This window comes from Oncorhynchus tshawytscha, unplaced genomic scaffold, assembly GCF_018296145.1.
Source record: "Oncorhynchus tshawytscha isolate Ot180627B unplaced genomic scaffold, Otsh_v2.0 Un_contig_2939_pilon_pilon, whole genome shotgun sequence".
Classification (NCBI taxonomy): domain Eukaryota; kingdom Metazoa; phylum Chordata; class Actinopteri; order Salmoniformes; family Salmonidae; genus Oncorhynchus; species Oncorhynchus tshawytscha.
The window spans coordinates 77,501-87,500 of record NW_024609175.1 but is presented as its reverse complement, the minus strand read 5'-3'; the positions used below and the strand labels follow the sequence as shown (position 1 = coordinate 87,500).

Genomic DNA, 10,000 nt, shown 5'->3' with positions numbered 1-10,000 from the left:
TGGTGATGAAGCATAAGACTGTCATCATACAGGTAATAATACACAGTATTAACCACAGGTCTCTCAGAGAGGGAGAACAGTCCTGTTAAAATATAATATAGACTCAAAGATGTCTAGACTCTAGATAGCTGTGTGGCATCTACAATGGGAAGGGATGGGGTTGGAAGGAGATCATCTGTTAATATGGGTTTAGAAATTACAGATTATACTGGGTTGAATAAATCTGGTAATATTCAACAATTTACCATTGCTTTTGAGAGAGAAAGAGAGACCGAAAGACAGACAGAGAGACAGAGACACAGAGAGAGAGGGGCAGAGAGACAGAGAGACACAGACACACAGAGAGAGGGGCAGAAAGACAGACAGAGAGACAGACAAAGAGAGAGACACAGACAGAGAGACAGAGAGACAGAGACACAGAGACAGAGACACAGAGAGAGAGGGGCAGAGAGACAGAGACACAGAGACACAGAGAGACACAGACAGAGAGACAGAGACACACAGAGAGAGGAGCAGAGAGACAGAGAGACACAGACACAGACAGAGAGACAGAGACACAGAGACACAGAGAGACAGAGACAGAGAGAGACAGAGACACAGAGAGAGAGAGGGACAGAGAGACAGAGAGACAGACAGACAGAGAGACAGAGAGAGAGAGACAGAGAGAGAGAGAGACAGAGAGAGAGAGACAGACAGAGAGAGAGACAGAGAGACAGACAGAGAGAGAGAGAGAGAGAGACAGAAGAGAGAGACACAGACAGGGAGACAGAGACACAGAGACACAGAGAGACAGAGACACAGAGAGAGAGGGGCAGAGAGAGGCAGAGGAGCAGAGAGACAGAGACACAGAGAGAGAGGGGGCAGAGAGACAGAGACAGAGAGAGAGAGGGGCAGAGAGACAGAGAGAGAGAGAGGGGCAGAGAGACAGAGACACAGAGAGAGAGAGCGGCAGAGAGACAGAGACACAGAGAGAGAGGGGCAGAGAGACAGACACAGAGAGAGAGAGGGGCAGAGAGACAGACACAGAGAGAGAGAGGGGCAGAGAGACAGACAGACAAACAGACAGACAGAGATACTTACATACTAGATATATAAAAGAGTGCATTGTGTATATAACTGAATAGAAAAACACTGACTGCATTCAAGGGATTCAAAGCATCTCCTAAAATATAATAACACGTTCCAACAGCCCCAAAAGGTCAAAGGTTCAAATGTCAAAGGTCGATCTGTTAAGGCCTGATGTCATATGTGAGAGGAATATGCCCACAGCTGACATATTTATTTATTTAAAGGTGTCTCTAAATCATATTTAAAGGGATCTCTACATGTCATATGGGAGAGGATTATGCCTACAGGAAATGAATGCATCTAGACTTATTTAAAGGGATCTCTAGATATGTGAAGTGCATTGAGGGACACATTTAAAATGAGTAGGTGAGACTAATCACTGTAGACTGTTCTGAGGTCAGTTAAATGGTAATGTATTAAGGTCAGTTAAATGAGTAGGTCAGACTAATCTCTGTAGACTGATCTGAGGTCAGTTAAATGAGTAGGTCAGGCTAATCTCAGTAGACTGATCTGAGGTCAGTTAAATGAGTAGGTCAGACTAATCTCTGTAGCCTGATCTGAGGTCAGTTAAATGAGTAGGTCAGACTAATCTCTGTAGACTGATCTGAGGTCAGTTAAATGAGTAGGTCAGACTAATCTCTGTAGCCTGATCTGAGGTCAGTTAAATGAGTAGGTCAGACTAATCTCTATAGCTATCTGAGGTCAGTTAAATGAGTAGGTCAGACTGATCTGAGGTCAGTTAAATGAGTAGGTCAGACTAATCTCTGTAGACTGATCTGAGGTCAGTTAAATGAGTAGGTCAGACTAATCTCTGTAGCCTGATCTGAGGTCAGTTAAATGAGTAGGTCAGACTAATCTCTGTAGCCTGATCTGAGGTCAGTTAAATGAGTAGGTCAGACTAATCTCTGTAGCCTGATCTGAGGTCAGTTAAATGAGTAGGTCAGACTAATCTCTGTAGACTGATCTGAGGTCAGTTAAATGAGTAGGTCAGACTAATCTCTGTAGACTGATCTGAGGTCAGTTAAATGAGTAGGTCAGACTAATCTCTGTAGACTGATCTGAGGTCAGTTAAGCGTGTTAAGGTTAGCAGGGTAAGGGGGTAAGATTACCTCTTATTATTGCTGAGAACCTTATCATTATTTTCGTAGAGTAATACGTCGCCATAGCAACCACTGTCTCTCATGGAAACAAAGACATTTTCTCTTTCATAAACCAGAAATCCAGGGAACGGTCATAGGTCATAGGTCAACGGTCATAGGTTAACGGTCATAGGTCAATGGTCATAGGTCAATGGTCATAGGTCAACGGTCATAGGTCAACAGTCATAGGTCAATGGTCATTGGTCAACGGTCATAGGTCAACGGTCATAGGTCAACAGTCATAGGTCATAGGTCACGGTCATAGGTCATAGGTCAACGGTCATAGGTCAACGGTCATAGGTCATGATCCCATCATCATTGTACTTCCCCCTCTTATTAACATTCACATGGAAGCTGAAATGTAATTTACTGACTAGAAGCTTCTAAGTTATTACATGACTTTTCCAAGAGTTGTCAGAGTGGATTTCTAAACGAAATGAATTCCACAAATGTACCTTTATGTCCAATCGGAAACCTAGTTTATTTCCAATCGGAAACCTAGTTTATGTCCAATCGGAAACCTAGTTTATGTCCAATCAGAAACCTAGTTTATGAAAAAATATTGAAACATGTATCAAGTCAAACACCAATACCAACAACAATACCAACACCAACACCAATACCAACACCAACACCAACACCAATACCAACACCAACACCAATACCAACACCAACACCAATACCAACAATGCCAATACCAACACCAACACCAATACCAACACCAATACCAATACCAATACTAACACCAACACCAACACCAATACCAATACCAACACCAATACCAACACAAATACCAATGACCAACACCAATACCAATACCAACACCAACACCAACACCAACACCAACACCAATACCAACACAACACCAATACCAATACCAACACCAATAACACCAACACCAATAAACCACCAACACCAATATTGAAACATGTATCAAGTCAAACACCAATACCAACACCAATACCAACACCAACACCAATACCAACACCAACACCAACACCAATACCAACACCAACACCAATACCAACCAACACCAACACCAATACCAACACCAACACCAATACCAACACCAATACCAACACCAATACCAACACCAACACCAACACCAATACCAACACCAATACCAACACCAACACCAACACCAATACCAACACCAACACCAATACCAACACCAACACCAACACCAACACCAATACCAACACCAACACCAATACCAACACCAATAACACCAATACCAACACCAATACCAACACCAATAACACAATACACCAACACCAACACCAATACCAACACCAATACCAATACCAACACCAATACCAACACCAATACCAATACCAACACCAACACCAATACCAATACCAATACCAACACCAATACCAACACAAAATGACACCAATACCAACACCAACACCAATACCAACACCAACACCAATACCAACACCAACAATACCAACACCAACACCAATACCAACACCAACACCAACACCAACACCAATACCAACACCAATACCAACCACCAATACCAATACCAACACCAATACACCAACACCAATACCAACACCAATACCAACACAATACACCAACACCAATACACCAACACCAACACCAATACCAACACCAATACCAATACCAACACCAATACCAACACCAATACCAACACCAATACCAATACCAATACTAACACCAACACCAACACCAATACCAATACCAACACCAATACCAACACAATAATGACCCCAATACCAATACCAATCACCAACACCAATACCAACACCAACACCAACACCAACACAATAATGACACCAATACCAATACCAACACCAATACCAACACCAATACCAATACCAATACCAACACCAACACCAATACCAATACCAACACCAATACCAACACAATAATACACCAATACCAACACCAACACCAATACCAACACCAACACCAACACCAATAATGACACCAATACCAACACCACCAACAATACCAACACAGACCAACACCAATACCAACACCAATACCAACACCACCATACCACCAATACAACACAATACACAATACCAACACAATAATGACACCAATACCAATACCAACACCAATACTAACACCAATACCAACACCAGACCAACACCAATACCAACACCATACCAACACCAACACCAATACCAACACCAACACCATACCAACACCAATACCAAGACCAACCAATATTAATTTCACCCCTCAAACTCCCCTCTGTGTCACCATGAGAGACACAGAGAGAGAGAGAGCTACTGTTTCCTGGTTGAAAGGACATATTTGGGTTGCTGATTGGCTGGTCATGTTTGCAGAGCTCTCTGTAAAGGAGGCTACAGAGCATAATATAAACAAACACACGTAGGCTTGGTCATTACAGACTTCTCTAACAATGTGTCCATGTCAAGCCGTATCGGGACTCACAACAGACAATACAAAACACAGCCAGAGAGAGAGAGAGATAGAAAGAGACATGTGCATTGGAGCATTCTTGCTTTCAAATGAGAAAAACAACCAACATGAAAAGAACGATGGATGACTCTGTCAAGGCCTCAGAGAGAAAGTGAGAGAGAGAGAGAAATAAATAAAGACAGAAAAAAAATCTATATATATGTATAGAACAATGTATTAAACAATGCTACCTTATATAATGTTACTTACCCTACATTATTCATCTCATATGCATACGTTGATACTGTACTCTATATCATCGACTGCATCCTTATGTAATACATGTATCACTAGCCACTTTAACTATGCCACTTGGTTTACATACTCATCTCATATGTATATACTGTACTCGATATCATCTACTGTATCTTGCCTATGCTACTCTGTACCATCACTCATTCATATATCCTTATGTACATATTCTTTATCCCCTTACACTGTGTTATAAGACAGTAGTTTTTTTGGAATTGTTAGTTAGATTACTTGCTCGTTATTACTGCATTGTCGGAACTAGAAGCACAAGCATTTCGCTACACTCGCATTAACATCTGCTAACCATGTGTATGTGACAAATAACATTTGATTTGATTTGATTTGATTTAGTACTCAGAATCCTGAGAAATGACTAAGGGTGTTGAGGGTAATTACGGTGTTTGAGGGTGTTTGATGGTTTTTACGGTGTTTTAGGGTGTTTAAGAGTGTTTACAGTGTTAGAGGGTGTTAAGGGTGTTTGATGGTGTTGAGGGTGTTTGATGGTGTTGAGGGTGTTTGAGGGTGTTTACGGTTGTTTAGGGTGTTTACGGTTGTTTAGGGTGTTTAGGGTTGTTTAGGGTGTTTACGGTTGTTTAGGTTGTTTGCGGTTGTTTAGGGTGTTTACGGTTGTTGAGGGTGTTTACAGTGTTTGAGGGTGTTTACGGTTGTTTAGGGTGTTTGAGGGTGTTTATGGTTGTTTAGGGTGTTTAGGTGTTTAGGTGTTTGGGTGTTTACGTTTGTTTAGAGTGTTTACGGTTGTTTTTAGGGTGTTTACGGTTGTTTAGGGTGTTTAGGGTGTTTGAGGGTGTTTACTGTGTTTAGGGGGTTTACGGTTGTTTAGGGTGTTTATGGTTGTTTAGGTGTTTACGGTTGTTTAGGTGTTGAGGGTGTTTACTGTTGTTTAGGGTGTTTACGGTTGTTTAGGGTGTTCAGGTGTTTAGTTTTTAGGGGTTTAGGTTTTTAGGGTTGTTTAGGTGTTTACGGTTGTTTAGGGTGTTTAGGGTTGTTTAGGTGTTTACGGTTGTTTAGGGTGTTTAGGGTTGTTTAGGTGTTTATGGTTGTTTAGGGTGTTTAGGGTGTTTACGGTTGTTTAGGGTGTTTTAGGGTTTTACGTTTTTTTAGGGTGTTTGAGGGTGTTTACGGTTGTTTAGCGTGTTTAGGTGTTTACGGTTGTTTGGGGTGTTTAGGGTGTTTACGGTTGTTTAGGGTGTTTACGGTTAGGGTGTTTAGGGTGTTGAGGGTGTTTACGGTTGTTTAGGGTGTTTACGGTTGTTTAGGTGTGTTTACGGTTGTTTAGGGTTGTTTAGGGTGTTTACGGTTGTTTAGGGTGTTTAGGGTTGTTTAGGGTGTTTACGGTTGTTTAGGTTGTTTACGGTTGTTTAGGTGTGTTTACGGTTGTTTAGGGTTGTTTAGGGTGTTTAAGAGTGTTTACAGTGTTAGAGGGTGTTGAGGGTGTTTGATGGTGTTGAGGGTGTTTGAGGGTGCTTGACGGTGTTTGAGGGTGTTTGATGGTGTTTGAGGGTGTTGAGGGTGGTTTACGGTTGTTTAGGGTGTTTGAGGGTGTTTACGGTTGTTTAGGGTGTTTGAGGGTGTTTACGGTTGTTGAGGGTGTTTACAGTGTTTGAGGGTGTTTACGGTTGTTTAGGGTGTTTAGGTGTTTGAGGGTGTTTACGGTTGTTTAGGGTGTTTGAGGGTGTTTACAGTTGTTTAGGGTGTTTAGGTGTTTGAGGTTGTTTACGGTTGTTTAGAGTGTTTACGGTTGTTTACGGTGTTTACGGTGTTTACGGTTGTTTAGGGTGTTTAGGGTGTTTGAGGGTGTTTACTGTGTTTAGGGTGTTTACGGTTGTTTAGGGTGTTTATGGTTGTTTAGGGTGTTTACGGTTGTTTAGGGTGTTTACGGTTGTTTAGGGTGTTGAGGGTGTTTACGGTTGTTTAGGGTGTTTACGGTTGTTTAGGGTGTTTACGGTTGTTTAGGGTGTTCAGGGTGTTTACGGTTGTTTAGGGTTGTTTAGGGTGTTTACGGTGTTTACGGTTGTTTAGGGTTGTTTAGGGTGTTTACGGTTGTTTAGGGTGTTTAGGGTTGTTTAGGGTGTTTATGGTTGTTTAGGGTGTTTAGGGTGTTTACGGTTGTTTAGGGTGTTTACGGTTGTTTAGGGTGTTTGAGGGTGTTTACGGTTGTTTAGCGTGTTTAGGGTGTTTACGGTTGTTTGGGGTGTTTAGGGTGTTTACGGTTGTTTAGGGTGTTTACGGTTGTTTAGGGTGTTTAGGGTGTTTACGGTTGTTTAGGGTGTTTACGGTTGTTTAGGGTGTTTAGGGTTGTTTAGGGTGTTTACGGTTGTTTAGGGTGTTTAGGGTTGTTTAGGTGTTTACGGTTGTTTAGGGTGTTTACGGTTGTTTAGGGTGTTTAGGGTTGTTTAGGGTGTTTAGGTTGTTTACGGTTGTTTAGGGTGTTTAGGGTTGTTTAGGGTGTTTACGGTTGTTTAGGGTGTTGAGGGTGTTTAGGGTGTTGAGGGTGTCTACGGTTGTTTAGGGTGTTGAGGGTGTCTACGGTTGTTTAGGGTGTATTGAATAAATTAGTTTTTCTCTTTGATGTCTTTGTAGTATATTGACATGTATGTTTACCCTATAAACTGTGGTTGTGTTGTTGTTCTGAAAATGTGTGTGTGTGGTGTTCTATAGCATGAGTGTGTTGTTCTATAGTGTGTGTGTGTTCTATAGTGTGTGTGTGGTGTTCTATAGTGTGTGTGGTGTTCTATAGTGTGTGTGGTGTTCTATAGTGTGTGTGTGGTGTTCTATAGTGTGTGTGTGTTCTATAGTGTGTGTGTGGTGTTCTATAGTGTGTGTGTGTGTTCTATAGTGTGTGTGGTGTTCTATAGTGTGTGTGTGGTGTTCTATAGTGTGTGTGGTGTTCTATAGTGTGTGTGGTGTTCTATAGTGTGTGTGTGGTGTTCTATAGTGTGTGTGGTGTTCTATAGTGTGTGTGTGTGTTCTATAGTGTGTGTGTGGTGTTCTATAGTGTGTGTGTGGTGTTCTAGTAGTGTGTGTGGTGTTCTATAGTGTGTGTGGTGTTCTATAGTGTGTGTGGTGTTCTATAGTGTGTGTGTGTGTTCTATAGTGTGTGGTGTTCTATAGTGTGTGTGGTGTTCTATAGTGTGTGTGGTGTTCTATAGTGTGTGTGGTGTTCTATAGTGTGTGTGTGTGTGTTCTATAGTGTGTGTGTTCTATAGTGTGTGTGTGGTGTTCTATAGTGTGTGTGTGTGTGTTCTATAGTGTGTGTGGTGTTCTATAGTGTGTGTGTGGTGTTCTATAGTGTGTGTGTTCTATAGTGTGTTGTTCTATAGTGTGTGTGGTGTTCTATAGTGTGTGTTGTGTTCTATAGTGTGTGTGTGTTCTATAGTGTGTGTGTGTGTTCTATAGTGTGTGTGGTGTTCTATAGTGTGTGTGTGTGTTCTATAGTGTGTGTGTGTGTTCTATAGTGTGTGTGTGGTGTTCTATAGTGTGTGTGTTGTGTTCTATAGTGTGTGTGTGTTCTATAGTGTGTGTGTGTGTGTTCTATAGTGTGTGGTGTTCTATAGTGTGTCTATAGTGTGTGTGTGGTGTTGTGGTGTTCTATAGTGTGTATAGTGTGTGTGTGTTCTATAGTGTTCTATAGTGTGTGTGGTGTTCTATAGTGTGTGTTCTATAGTGTGGTGTTCTATAGTGTGTGTGTGGTGTTCTATAGTGTGTGTGGTGTGGTGTTCTATGTGTGTGTGTGTTCTATAGTGTGTGTGTGGTGTTCTATAGTGTGTGTGTGTTCTATAGTGTGTGTGGTGTTCTATAGTGTGTGTGGTGTTCTATAGTGTGTGTGTGTTCTATAGTGTGTGTGTGTTCTATAGTGTGTGGTGTTCTATAGTGTGTGTGTGGTGTTCTATAGTGTGTGTGTGTGTCTATAGTGTGTGGTGTTCTATAGTGTGTGTGGTGTTCTATAGTGTGTGGTGTTCTATAGTGTGTGTGTGGTGTTCTATAGTGTGTGTGTGGTGTTCTATAGTGTGTGGTGTTCTATAGTGTGTGTGGTCTATAGGTATCTCTGTGTGTGAGTGTTTTTGTGTGTGTGTCTCGGGTGTGTGTGTTCCCTCACCGTTCTCCACATGTTCCTCCTCTCCTACACTTCCCTCAGGTGTGGTCCTCTCGTACCCCTCCTCGGGGAGAGACAGCGCCCCCACTCGGGGTCCAGATGAACCCTTACTGCTGGGGGTCTCAGAGTCCTCTGCAGCGCTGTCATAGCAACCACCGTCCTGAGGCCCCGGGACCACGGAGAACGTCACCCTCCGCAGGGTCGCCTGGATGGAGGAAGAGAGGGGGAAGAGAGAGGGAGGGGGAGGTAGAGAGGTCTGTTAGAATGGGAGTATACATCAGGGATTAGGGCATTAAAACATCAGACTAGAGAAAATACAACAGTCACTTCAACTGGTTACTGAGAAATGAGGAGAGAGAGGAGAGGGAGAGAGAGAGAGAGAAATAGAGAGGAAGAGAGAGAGAGAGAGAAAGAGAGAGGGATAGAGAGAGAAAGAGAGAGGGATCGAGAGAGAAAGAGAGAGGGATAGAGAGAGAGAAACAGAGAGAGGAAGAGAGAGAGAGAAAGAGAGAGATAGACAGAGGGATAGCGAGAGAGAGAGAGAAATAGAGAGAAAGAGAAATAGAGAGAAAGAGAGAGGGATAGAGAGAGAGAGAAATAGAGTTGAAGAGAGAGAGAGAGAGAGAGAGAAAGAGAGAGAAAGAGAGAGGGATAGAGGGATAGAGAGAAACAGAGGGAGTGTAGGATAAATACCACACTTTGAACTGACAACAAGACACACACACACACACACACACACACACACACACACACACACACACACACACACACAAACACACTCTCTCCAAAGGAGTTTGAACGGGCACGTAGTTCTTCCTTGAGAAGATTGCCTCTAATTCCACAGAGTGAGAATAGAACCATAGAAACCCTGAAGGTGTCATTCTGGAACAGGAAACCTATTTCTACATGACCCTCTATCTCTGCTCACACTCTGCACTGTGGAAAATTACTACCGGACAAATTAGCT

General features: G+C 42.3%; 1 pseudogene; it reads right to left on the bottom strand.

The window, feature by feature from the left end:
• The window catches only part of LOC121844391, an 83,428-nt pseudogene that overhangs the window by 1,649 nt on the left and 71,779 nt on the right, over window positions 1-10,000 (bottom strand).